Below are 14,034 nucleotides of genomic sequence, written 5' to 3'. Positions count from 1 at the left end.
ATTCTCGATCACATCGCTGCCTACAGAGAGCAGAGCAGATGTGATGCCAAAATACTCAGCACACTTCCCATCAGCTTATACAGCCTAACTTTTATGACACGACAAAAGCTGAATGTCACCAAGTTATTGGAACTCAAGATTCAACTCTTATGTTCATTTGAACCCTAGTTTAATATTTAGAGCGAGGGATGCATTGATTGGTAAATTCTGGGGCGCAAAGTATTTTTCGGATATTGATTTGTTTTTGTTGCTGTGTTGTAAGAAAAAAATCTATCAAATAACCTTTAATGAACCGCCTTTCACGTGAAAAATACCTTTTAATTCTGCTCTAAAACTATTTATATCTAGCTACTAAAGATAGCCTTCTGTAAGCATCTCTGCCTTATTAAAGTTCAGTCTATTTTTCTTTCAAAGGAGATGGAAGACACAGAGCTGAAAAGCCTCTCATTGTCCTTGCTGCAGCATGAAGCATAGTGTTGAAAAACGGAGGTGATTATTTCTCCAAATTAAGGTTACACAAAGGTTAAATAGAAACTCCCACACTGCCATTTTCTTTCATTTTTATTTGTGAACAAACCAAACCGGGGCATACCCTCAATAAGCCTTTTAGCTTACCCTTACATCTTCTGTTATATTGTCTTTTGTGAATGCTATTTTTATATTCTATAATAATAAAAAAAAAAAAATCCAATCACGTGGCGCGTCATGTTCTGCCAGTCATGTCCAGCCAGTGGTTTCTTTCCCCCATCTGTAGCTTGGTGTGCCAGTCCTACAGCAAATAACTAAAGCAACATTTGGCTGACGAAAACGTACGCAACACAACAGATAAACATGGGTCACTACCATCAGGAAATAACCATTTGCCAGTAAGCCAAAGACAGTCCACAAGGCTAATATCAGGCAATACTGATGTAAAATCGATGATAACTCAGTGTATCCCTATTAAGAGCCTGCCAAAACAGTGTCAATCTTTATTTTATTTGAATATAATTGTAACTGCAGAATATGCAAACAGTCATGAAACATCCTGAAAATCTATATTTTCTTTCTCAAGCATTTTTTACAGCAGCAGTTATGTGATGGTGGTAGATACTTACAATATTTTCAGCAAATTTCTGCCTCCGGGATAATGTGTTTTGTAAAAGGAGGCTGAAGCTTGGATATTTAGAAGGCTGAAATGGCTGTTTAAGCACCTATACATCCAGCCCTCTCTTCCACACCAACACATGAATACCCATAAAGCATCCGTGATTTGAGTTGTTTTACAAAGCAATTTTTAGAGAGGTATGCAGTGTGGCTTTTTGACGCTTGATGGTGAAGGAATGTGAGAGCAGGCTATCCTTCAGGCAAAGAAGTCCTGACAAGTGGATCTTATCATGATTGATAGAAATGCCACCTCTTATATATCAAGTACTTTTAAATATTGGGTAATATGCTTATTTAATTTCTTAAATACCATCATCATCATACTCTCATGTCCTTAGCAATAGCTTAGCATACATCTATCATGTCGCACATTTTCAGCATTTCCTGTCTGTTTACTTTGACTCATAATTGCAAAAATATATTTTTTTGTTCTAATCCCAACATCACAGTTATGCCTATAAGTCTAACTTTATAATTTACTTGATAATGAAGTGTGGGTTAATTTTTGAAGATTGCTTTGATGATATGTTTTTACAAACTGTGCTGAGTAACTATAAACTGTCAGTCAGTATGTGTGAAGGTCATGAGAGAGTGGCAGAGTAGAACCCAAAAGCATGAAACGGAAGCAACAAAAGTGAAGTTCAGTTTGACTGGTTTAGTACAAGCATGACACAAACTAGGAAAACAGACAGACAGCCAAAGTAAACCCACCCCTGGTATCTAGCTGAGGCTTTTATCCAAAGCAACTGACATACAATTCAATACCATACACATGCTTACCGTTGACATGCTTACAGAAGCAATTTGGGGTACGGTATCTTGGGAACTTCGACATGATGACTGCAGAGGGTGGGATTGAACAACTGACCATCTGATTGGTATATCAGTGCATTAACTCCCTCAGCAATAGCCATCAATCCAACAATTAAGTAGACCATCTGACTGTGAGTGAATGAACAGGTGTAAATACTGAGGGGCTGATAAGGGGATGAGCTGCAAGTGAGGAAATGGGCATTGAAAACCAGGTGAAGGAAATGAGAGTAATGCAGGAAGGATGGAGTGGCAGGATCTGATATGACCTGTAGGTAACTGATATGGCAGGAAAACAGAACAGATTAAGAAATTAACCTAAAGATGGCATGAACAGTGATTATGGGTCTGATATGTAATGAGTGAGTGATTCAAATTCTTTACTTTTATTGGATCTGTTAAACACATTGACACATTAATATCACCAGTTGACATGTTCATTACTGTGTGAAACGCTCTCTGAAATGAAATATTGGTGCCACCAAATTAAGCCTCCGTGCCACTAATGGGAAAATGTCAGCTGAGCTCTTTGGGGATTTTCAGTTCTCGATTCCTGGTCTAATTGTAGTGCAAAAAGGTTAAAAAACGACTTAAATATTTTAGAGTTTGTCGAGCACATATGATAAAAAAGCAAATAACTTACTTGGATATTGCTGCTGCTTGTCTTTTGTAGATTTCAGTGGATCTTGTCAAGTTGCTTCTTACTTCTCTGTCACCATCTTTGACAACATGACAACTCTGACAAAAGCATTGTTCGAAGACTTTATTGCAGTCTTGAGAAGCGTCTACTAAATTTTATTGTCAGCTGAAAGAATATTTGTTTTTTTTATATCAAGTTGTCATCATTCAATATGTCGCTCAAGTATCAAATTTAATCAGATGCTTTCAAATCTGCATCCACACAACTAATAAAAACACAGCACTGTTATACACTCCATGGCCACTTTATGTTGTGTGTGTGTATGGCTTTAATGACAGTGTTGCGTAGTCCTGCTGGAAGAAGCCATTAGAAGACAGGATGGACATGCTCAACAACAATGTTCAAGTGTTAAAAATATGCCTATTTGGTACTAAAGGGCCCAAAGTGTGCCAATAAAATATCGCCTACGCTATTAAACCACCAGCAGCCTGAAGCTTGGATACAGGGCTAGATGGATCCATGCTTTCGTGTTGTTTATGCCAAATTCGGACTCTACCGCCTGAATGTCACAACAGAAATTGAGACACGTCCGACAAAGCAACATCAATTTTAAACAGAAAACAGTGTCATCTGGTGTGGCCCATCTGCTTCAAGGTTCAAAGAGTTGTGCGTTCAGAGATGCTCTTCTGCATACCTGGTGTGCAATGAGTCGTATTTGAGTTACTGTTGCCTTTCTATCAGCTCAAACCAGTCTTGCCGTTCTCTACAAGGCGAGAATCGAGAATTGCAATGCTTTGGAAACTTTCTCTTTTTCTGACCTTTCTCTGAAAACCCAAGAGATTGTCAATTGTCAAAATCCCAGTGGATCAGCAGTTTCTGAAATACTCAAACCAGCCCGTCTGGCACAAGCTGCCCTCTTCAAAATATACAGGGGGCTTTTTCAAATGCAACATGAGCAGAATACTTTTTTTCTACTTGTTTTCTCAAAGCCCATTCCTGATTCAAGGAATGGTTGTTATTTGGTCGTCCAACATCCTTGACAATCGACCAACCTTTTTTAAGTAACTGATTAACAAAAAGGGCAATCTTCTTGGGATAGCTATATTTCAGGTCTGGTTATTCTCTAGAATCAAATACAATGAGTTAATACCATGCATTATTAAGTACACTGTCTTACCAGAACTAATGGTAAAGGCTAGCTTGAAATTGCAGAATATGGTATTTTCTTCAATCTGATCCCCAGCTAAAAATGTAGCAACATCTCTCGACCGTGCCTACATGTCTTTGAGTTACTTTCACAGAATTGGCGGATTATTCACAATATCAAGTATGAGAATGGACGAGAATGTATATTAACTTTATAAAACACACAAGCAGCTCATACTCAACATTCCTTAAGTTACATTTCCACATTGTGTAGTTCCTCTCATAGCTAAAGAAGCATTAGGAGGCAGAGGAGGACATTGCTGTTCACTCTTCAGGGAAAGCCTTACAGGGACAAAGAGGGCAGTTGCTCTTTGTCTTCATCACCATGGGAGCGTCATGCTGAGATGCCTCACCCCAGGTCGTTGTTTCTCTGCTACTGGTGTAAATTATTGTTCGGGTATAAATAGGGTGACAGTCTGGCCGGGCCAGGTGGTCCAATCTGCCAGTTCAGTGTCCTGCTCCCTGGCTGGTGAGAGGCTGTGGCGGCTGTTTGTCCGCCACATTAACATTGGCCTCAGTACCCACAGATGGGCGACTTCTTGTATATTGATGAAAAGCTGGCCTCACCAATTACAGTTTAAATCTTTTATGCATAGAAAACACCTGATATTTGAATGATCGGAAGGCAAAATATCAATGTTTTACAATTTGGTTTCAAAATGATGAATGAATATGTGGAATAACAGAAATGTATTTAATTTAATGATCTATATTAATTGATTAAGCGTTGTGTCAATACTTACACATCTTATAATGTATTGCCTTTTCTTGTCTTAGTATTGTGGTTAACTGAATATGTATGAACTGTCTGTCAAGACAAAACATTTGAGTCAACCAATTATTGATTAATGAAGAAAATAATTTGCACGTAGAGCGATAACTTCTCTGTTCTTGTATCTTTGCAGTACGCTGAAAGTAGACTTGAACAGTTTCCTAACCATATGTTTTCGGGGTGCTGTAAAGTAGTTTTTTTAAGGAAAGAAATTGTTAGCGCATTCAATTATGTCTCCTTGTATTCAATCTCCTGCCACCTGCAAACAGTTTGCCTGCTGAATATTCAGCATAACAAGGTTTTCCCCTTGGTGACAGTTTTGGAACAGCAGCAGCAACAAACATCATTACTGTGTGGTTACGACAACCTGTCTGCCACAGTTTGTCTTCATGGTGTTCAGTAATCATAACATGTTTTCTTTTTCATTTTTCTTTTTTTTAATGGAGATTACGGTAGTTAGCAATGTCTGTAGTTCTGCATTTGCTTAAAAAGGCTGCTAATTTAGTGGGAATGCTGATACAGCATTCCAACTATCTGTTATGCTACGCACGAAATTGTTTATTATTCCGCCGGTTTATTTTGCACCTCTTCTTCTCCCACATTCCACATCGCAGAAACTCCGTTCAAAGATCAAAACGTTCAGCTCGGTCGGGAATCGATGGCTATTACTTTTCTTATTCATAACTTTCATAATTCCAGAGATACATCCCATAATTCATCACATTTTTAACATGGAAGTCAATGGAGAAACTCTTCAGACTTGAACAATCTTCATGCAACTTCAACTGCTAACTGCTCCTTCATACTTTCACTCAGAAACCTCATTCCAACTTTAAAATGTTACACATCTTTCTGACATTATTCGTGTAACACAACTTTTAAATCTGATTCATACTTTTAGAGATATTAAACATTGTTCAGACCTTGGTAAAGAGGCCTTCTTCAGATTTTAGAGTGCGTGATGTCACAGCTAGAGTGGAGGACAGATTTAAATTTGCCTTCATATGTTTTTTTTAAACTGCCATAATTCCCAAACCCTACATTCCTGAGACATAATTTTTCATGAGAAATGTAGGAAAACATCTCGTAGCTTAAAAAAAAAAAAAAATTAAGCAAAATAATTCAACAAAATGCCTCTTGAGGGCATGAAGTGACAAAAACTTTCAACATGTCTCCATTAAACCCCATTGTAAGTTCAGCCCAGTCTTTCCCCACCACAGCAGCCGCACACCTTTAGTTAATCTGCCAAAAAGGCCACATTATTAACCCGAAACTACACAAAAAGTTCACTTCAGATGCTCAAGTTCCTTGACATGCTTCACGCTTTGAAATTTCACCGATATCTGTTACGGTTCTTCAACAAAACGTTCACATGTAAGAGGTGTATCTCTCATTCAGAACAATGAAAATGCTCTCCTCTCACTGATTACTGCACATCACCATGGAAACCTTTGATCTCTGGACACGTCGTTAGCTCAAATATAAACACCTGTGTCATGGAACACGATGATGTCATAACTCCAACAGACATGCTCAGAGCACCAGACTTCAGATAATGGTTAACGGTCCAGCCCTCACCAGCTCTACGTCAATTATGGGGTGTCATCATATGCCGTTTCCATGGAAACGCATCCCTCGCCATAAAAAACGATGTCGCTATAACTCCTATGAAAATGTTCAAAAAGTGCTCAAACTTCACATGTGTGCTAACAGTCCAGCCGTGAAGACATCTACGGGACAGTTTTGAGATTTCTTCAAATGCCGTTGCCATGGCAACACAATGCTCACCATGAAACACGGTTTTCTCATAACTTCAGTGAAAAGGCTCCAAACGGCCCAAAAATGTCACAGGTTTGGTAACGATGCAGCCATCAACGCATCTAAGCGTATTATGGGATGTCATCAAATGCCGTTGGCATGGCGACAGATCATTCGCCATCAAGTTAGTTCAAAAGCTTGCAGTTCAAATATTCTGCTGCTTTTCCAAGCATCACACATTCAAGCCCCCAGTGTTCATGTATCATTTCAATCTAAATTCTTCACTTTCTTCTTACACATTACATTTCAGCATAAAGCATTCCCAATAGCAATTTCTTCAGGAATTGCATTCTCTAGTTGAGCTAATACTGCTGTAAGTGAGCAATTTATGACATACAATATATTATCTATGTTTTATAGCACAACATAATTCCAAACTTTCATCAGTTACTTTTCTTTCGCAACAGTTTCTGGTGGCCATCCCAGTCCAACTTTTCCCCCTCGTTCTGTCTCCTCTCGATGTCGGTGTGCCCATCTTCCCCGTCATCACTTCCCTCAACTTCAGTAGCTTCCCATCAGAGGTGCCAACATGTCACCAGCAGCGCTAAAAGTCTAAAGGTATGGGAACATTTTCTCTGACACCTGCAGCAAACACGGAGCCTGCTGGGCTGCTGGGAGAACAGAGGGAGGTTTATCTGGGATGGCAGGCCTTGCCTCCATCACCGTGCCAATAGAGACAGCAGCACTGAGCCCGGCGCTTCACAGCCAGATAAGGCCCCCAGACAAAGAAGTGATGCAGCTAGACCCCACTCACTACAATGGAGGAGGAAAAACAAGATATATGACTAATAACTCTGGACAGTTTGCTCCAGTTAAATACTTTACTTTTAGCCTCTGAGTTAGTTGCTAGAATAAGTTAAAGATGTCAAAGTTGAAGTTATTTATTATGCAAAACTGAAGTTCCTCAAGGAATCCTGCTTCGCAGTAATGAGTAGTATGTTATTTTCAACGACTAATAGACCAGACTGACATAGACCAGTAGACAGAACATATAGAGAGCTCTTGTGATAAGGCTAGGAAATTACCAAGCTTAAAATGCTCTGTCAGGTTCCAAGGTTAAAAAGGCTGTGCAAGTAATCACCAGGTATTAGCAGCCTGATTGGCGCATTGCTATTTTATGCAATTATGTAAATGTCCTAATCACACTGGTGTTCTACTCTGACAACCGATTGATGATCAAATTATTGTTCAGGTGCAACATGGCTCCGGTTCATGCCACGTAATAAGGGTGTAGTGGGTCGTTGTTTTTTCCTATTTGTTAATTTATTTATTTTTCAGACATTTATTCCCGATCGAAGATTTGTGAATTAATTCTTTAAACCCCAATCCTTCACAAGGATATTTCTTTGGGACCTCCCTCAGATCTTTTCCACTGTCATTTTGCTGCATTGAACGTGCACTGGAAATTCACAAATCCTTTAGAGAGAAAGCCACAGCCAGAACTCTTGACTCAAAACACATTTTTTCATCCATGGCAGTGTCAGGAGATGCTAGGGCCATCCAGTCCCTCACCATGTCATCAGTCCTTACACTGAGGTAGTTACTGTGGTAAACCATTTTAGTTATTGAACTGCAGAGTTGCATTGAACATAATATTGGTCTAAAACGTTGCCAATGTCCAAGCGAGAAAAGAGAGAGGCATTCACTGTGATACCGAGAAGGAAAGTCATTTGGCATGGGTCACCTCATAAAACCAAAATCCTTTCTAAAAGCCAACTGAGAAAATAGTCATATAGATGATTCTGTTTTTGGTTGTTATTATTATTTGTGTGTGCTCGATAAGTGTTTGTGCTTGTTTGGCAAGAAATGAACTTTGTCACAGTGGCCCTAGACAATAACGGGCAGGAATGGCTGAGCCTGATGTTGGACTCGGGGAACAGTAAAGTCATTTCGCTCCAGCACACAACTTAATAGCTTTGGCTGATGCAGAGTTTGGAAATCCATCAGTCAATTGGGCCAGACAGAGATGAGCAGTCTTGTGTGAGTGTCAGTATGCTTAGTAAGGGAGGAAACAGGTTGCAGGGCAATGTAGCTTCTCATTATTTACTTGATTTATATAGATGACACTAATTGTTTTTACAAAGTACACAGTATCAGCCAATAAGGGTTTGATCCGGCATCGCTTTAGGCATTTTGAACAACAGCATTGCGAATGGGCGGCCAGACCCAGAGCTGTGATGCTTGTTTAGTCTATTTCATTCAGTTAGACAGCTTCAGTCACCGGTTTCAATCAACCCCTAATTTTACATCCATTTGTTGCTATTAGCATAACCTACCTGCATCTATCATTGAAAAGTCCAAGAGCCATTTTTTGCTGGTGCAACATTTTGACAAGGAAGAAGAAATAAGTGGAATAAAAAAAGGTAGTATCCCTGTTTTTTTCCTGCTTCGATTGTCATCCTTTTTTAAAAAAACTTTCCGTATTTTAGTCCAAATTTGACACCAAATCTTCTGAATTTGTGTGAAGTTTAATGATGAATAGCTCGTTTTGATAGCTTGAATCCATGCCCAGTGAGGAAGGACTTGTGAACCTCAGCTTTGAATATGACATTCATTAAATTATGGCAAAACTAAATGAGGAAATTTCTGCTGAAACAAGTTTAACCATAATTAAAACTTGCAACCTCATCCGTATGTAATTCCCTCCATCTTGTCATTATTTGGACAGGAGGGCAGATGACCTCGCCCGTTGTGTCGGTCTGTGTTAAGGATCGCTTGTCAGTCAACGAGGCTCCCAGCTAACCTCAGTGTCAGCACTTTGATCTCTCTGGTTAGGATGCAGGCACATTGCCACCAACGAAGTGAATTACCTTAGGTAGCTTAATCAGCCGTGGGGATGGTGCTGGGCAATATGTGGGAATTGGTATTCACAGTGTCCCGTGTTTAATTATTCATACTTAGCTTCAAGGTAGATGGCTAGATTTGGTGAAGAGGACTAAAGCAGAGCAAATGGTGGAGAAGAAGACTCCACTTTCATTGTCATGGTAGCAGCTTTTGAACGACTCCTCTCACAATGTTGTTCTGTGGTTGTGTTGTTATCATTTATTCTCATTGTGATTAATCTCATCAGAAATGAGGTTTCAAACTGCATTGTCATCATGTAAAATATCCGTATGTAAGCAGAAGTACTGAGGGCTAAGCATGAAAGATTCAAAAGATGCAAAATTATCTGGAGCCTGCCGGAATTACTTGACCCTTTTTATTTCTTAAGACTTGGAAGCTATTCATATGTGATGCAAATGTTATTCCTGTTCTTCAAGCAATGGTTTAAAATGTAAAATTAGGGTTAATATCTTTGTCGTAGACTTCTTTTAATACAATTGTTTTAGTATTTATGTCTGCTGGGATGCAATTTACATGTCATGTAATTTAAAAATATTTACATTTGAAAATCTTTGCTGCTGTTCTCGGTTTTTCTATTTTACATTGAATGCGTTAAGTCTTTGAGCAGTGGTCGATATTTTATTGTGCCATTTTATAGAGCAGATAATGTTAATTATTGTTGACTGCAGCCACACTGAAATTAATTTAATTACATGAAGCCTTCTTTAAAAAGCCGCGCACTTTATCCTCTCTCCTGAAACCTAACTATATGTCTAGATATAATTGTGCTAGTGTGCTGCACAGTCTCTATTTACTTCGAAGCAGCGCATACCTCTTATCGGAGGCGTCTCCGGTGTTGAGACAAGGTAATTAGCTGTTGAAAGAGGAACCTTCAATGAGGAGCAGAACAGACTCATCTGTTTTTCAATCAAAGCCTGTAACACAATTGACCGGCTGAATGAGGAAGCCTCCTTATAACTGTTACTGGGCGAACAGATAGCATTACTTCATATTTTGTGTGTGTCAACGATGAATCTTCCATGCAAACCAAAGTGAGCCATGGAGTACCAGTGCTTGGACCAATTTAGGCAATATTATAAGGAATCATTCTGTAAATGTCCATTGTTATGCGGATGATACTCAACTATATTTATCCATCAAGCCTGATGAAACCAATCATCTAAATAAAATTCAAGACTGCCTCAAGGACTTAAAAACGTGGAGGACCTTACATTTTTTTATGTTAAACACATCTGAAGTTATTGTACTCGGCCCAAAGAATCTACGAAACAAACTATCTAAAGATATATTAACTATGGATGGCATTCATTTGGCCTCCAGTGAGACTGTAAGTTATATTTGATCAGGATTTATCTTTTAACGCCCACATAAAATCAATCTCAAGGACCACCTTCTTTCATCTACGTAACATTGCAAAAATCAGGCATATCTTGCCTCAAAACGATGCAGAGAAACTAATCCATGCATTTGTTACTTCAAGGCTGGATTATTGTAACTCTTTATTATCAGGGTGTACCAAAAAGTCAGTTAAGTCGCTTCAGCTGATTCAAAATGCTGCAGCACGTGTACTAACCAGAGTTCGGAAAAGGGACCACATTACTCCTGTTCTGGCTGCCTTACGGCCCGTCCACACAGCGGCGTGTGTTGAAAGCTTCACCATTCACTTTGAATGGGGTGACGTCACTTTTCGCCGAACTGCATTGTGGGAAGCGAAGCGGAGCTTTGCTGGCGTGGCTCGCTGCAAAAGTTGAGCAATGTTCAACTTTTGAAGCCTCGGCAGAAGCGTCAGCCAATCGAATCATATGCCAGTACAAGCTCTAGCCAATCAAACCGCTGCTTGTGTGTCAGGGGCGGGAGATTCATGTGATTGGTTGTTGGTCGAGTTTCAGACACGCCCGCCGGCAAGCTTCAACGCACGCCGCTGTGTGGACGCGCCGTTACACATGGCTCCCTATAGAACACAGGATAGAATTTAAAATTATTCTTCTCGCCTACAAAGCCCTTAATGGGCAGGCGCCATCTTACCTTAAAGAACTCATTATACCCTACTGTCCTACTAGAGCATTGCGTTCCAAGAATGCACGGTTGTTGGTTGTTCCTAGAGTCTCTAAAAGTACAATGGGAGCCAGAGCCTTTTCTTATCAAGCCCCACTTTTGTGGAATCAGCTTCCAGTTTGTGTTCGGGCGGCAGACAGCCTATCCGTTTTTAAGAGTACGCTTAAGACCTTCCTTTTTGATAAAGCTTATATTTGATAAAATAATCTAATAAGATTGCAATGACGTAGACGCGTTGTGCCTCTTCACCTATACATCTCAGTTCTTACTCTTTTTCCTTACTGATGGTATGTAATTTGGTTGTGTGTGTGTGTAGACGGTGGAAGCAGGGAGAGGCATATACGTGCCTTGATCCCTGCTGAGTCGACGCACAACTGTTGTTTGGTGTCAGTGCCAAAAAAACGTTTTAGGAGCAATGCGCTCATGGTATAGATGTGGCGCATACATCTTAGTTCCTACTCTTTTCCCTCACCCTATCCTAAGGGAGTGCATGTACGTAGTAGGGATGGGAACAATTAATCAAATATTCGAATATTCGAAATTATTCAGGTATTCGAATATGAGTTATGAATATTTTATTTTGGGAGGGTTGCCTAAGTTGATTAAATATTATCAAATGGAATAATTCAATGTATACGACAGTGCCATAGCTAAATGTGTTAGGTCTAAAGGTGTGTTTTGCTCCGCTCACCGGTCCCTCACAGCGGGCAGAGCTGCAGGTGCTGATCTCTCTCTCTCGCGTCCGGTTATACTTCACTCGCGTTTATGTCCAAATCCATCAGATCTAGCTAGTTCTAGCTAATGATATGGCTGCTGCCCCTCCCTACACGCAGATCACGCAGACTCAAACCTCATCTTATGCCCAAATTCCAGCTGAGAGGGTCTTCTCTACAGCTGGCCTGATTGTGAATCGCCTCCACACCCGCCTCTCCCCTGAGCATGTAGACATGCTCATATTCTTAAACAAGAATGAGTATTGAATAGCTGCATTCTGTGCATAGGCCCTGTTATAGGTTGTTGATCTCTGTTGTAATAGGGTTACGTTACCCTAACCGGTTATGTTGTTCGTGTATGATCCCTCTTTAATTTAAAACCAAGTTATGTTTTAAGCATGAAAGCTGTAGGCCTATAGCTGTCAAACTGTGATCACCAGTTCAATACATTTGACAAATTCGACTTGGTTTCTATACTTATTTGAACATGTATTTATTTATTTTTCTGTAACATCAAGATTCCTTACGGTCTCACTGGAGGCCAAATGAATGCCATCCATAGTTAATATATTTTTAGATAGTTTGTTTCGTAGATTCTTTGGGCCGAGTACAATAACTTCAGTTTTGGCCGTGTTCCTTACTTCTTACTTGCTTACTTCTTACCCTTTCCCTCAATCTATTCTAAGGGAGTGCATGTACGTAGACACGTTGTGCCTCTCCACCTCTGTTCCTTACTTCTTACTTGCTACCCCTTTCCCTCAACCTATCCTAAGGGAGTGCATGTACGTAGACACGTTGTGCCTCTCCACCTCTGTTCCTTACTTCTTACTTGCTACCCCTTTCCCTCAACCTATCCTAAGGGAGTGCATGTACGTAGACACGTTGTGCCTCTCCACCTCTGTTCCTTACTTCTTACTTGCTACCCCTTTCCTTCAACCTATCTTAAGGGAGTCCATGTACGTAGACACGTTAGTTTTGCTGCTATAGGCTTAGACTGTCGGGGGACACCTTACTTCTTCCTTCTCTCTGTCTGTACCTGTGTACTCTCATGTTCCGAATAACCCAGCTTCCCCCAAATTTCTTTTTGGTGTCTATCTACGCCGGAATCCTGAGTCGTGGCTGATCCTGTTGCTGCGGTCCTGTGTCCTGGATCCTGAATCATGTGTCCTGGATCCTTAGTCCTGAGTCCTGGATCCTGTGTCCTGGAGCCTCTATCCTGAGTTCTGGATTTGAGTCCTGGACTTCGAGTCATGGCTGAACCTATCACTGTGGTCCTGCCTGACTCTCATCATACTGCTTCCCTGATGGCTCCCACAGGATTGTTGACATCCTCGTGGATTCATCTTCTTATTATAGACACATGCATTTCCAAACATTTGGTCTACCTATGCTGTAAAATGTATTATCTCTTCGATTTACACACGGCATCTATTGCACGTCCGTCCGTCCTGGGATCCCTCCTCTGTTGCTCTCCCTGAGGTTTCTGCCACGTTCCCCTTTAAACTGTGGGGTTTTTCTCTGGAAGTTTTCCCTTGTACGATGTGAGGGTCTAAGGACAGAGGGTGTCGTATTGTCATACTGATATTCTGTACAAACTGTGAAGTCCACTGAGACAAATGTAACATTTGTGATATTGGGCTATATAAATAAACATTGATTGATTGATTGATATTTTCTATGAATGAGAGCTGAATCTGTATTCTTTTAAACTTGCATCATAAAATGCATACACACCAATCACTGGAGGACTTCTTTAATCTCTGCACTTCTCTCTTTATTTGTTATGCAGACCATGAGAAGTGCACATGCAGTCCATGTGTTGGCACAGGCAGAAACAGAAGCTCTTAAAGTGACACAGCTGCACACTCGGCTTTAATTGCATGACAAGTCATTTAGTACACAAGCGATTATACCTATTTTAGCTTACTTAAATGTTAATGAAGCAAAATGTGACTAACAGGATCAGTAAAACCTACTACGCTTTGTTTGTTTTTCAGAGCGTAGAATGAATTCTGCTGCCTCTGGCCGTT

The 14,034-nt window shown here is 40.2% G+C and overlaps 1 protein-coding gene across 4 annotated transcripts in view; it reads left to right on the top strand.

The window, feature by feature from the left end:
* The window catches only part of enox2 (ecto-NOX disulfide-thiol exchanger 2), a 173,512-nt gene that overhangs the window by 22,296 nt on the left and 137,182 nt on the right, over nucleotides 1–14,034 (top strand). Inside the window, exon 2 of one of the 4 annotated variants that reach the window (XM_034138198.1) lies at nucleotides 6,800–6,950. The exons of the other annotated variants lie outside the window; for them this stretch is intronic. The gene's annotated coding sequence lies outside the window, so the exon portion shown is untranslated. The remainder of the gene's footprint in view (nucleotides 1–6,799; nucleotides 6,951–14,034) is intronic. 4 annotated transcript variants of the gene reach the window in all.

Source organism: Trematomus bernacchii, unplaced genomic scaffold (genome assembly GCF_902827165.1).
Source record: "Trematomus bernacchii unplaced genomic scaffold, fTreBer1.1, whole genome shotgun sequence".
Classification (NCBI taxonomy): domain Eukaryota; kingdom Metazoa; phylum Chordata; class Actinopteri; order Perciformes; family Nototheniidae; genus Trematomus; species Trematomus bernacchii.
The sequence above is the reverse complement of the archived record's forward strand: the minus strand, read 5'-3'. Positions and strand labels throughout refer to the sequence as shown.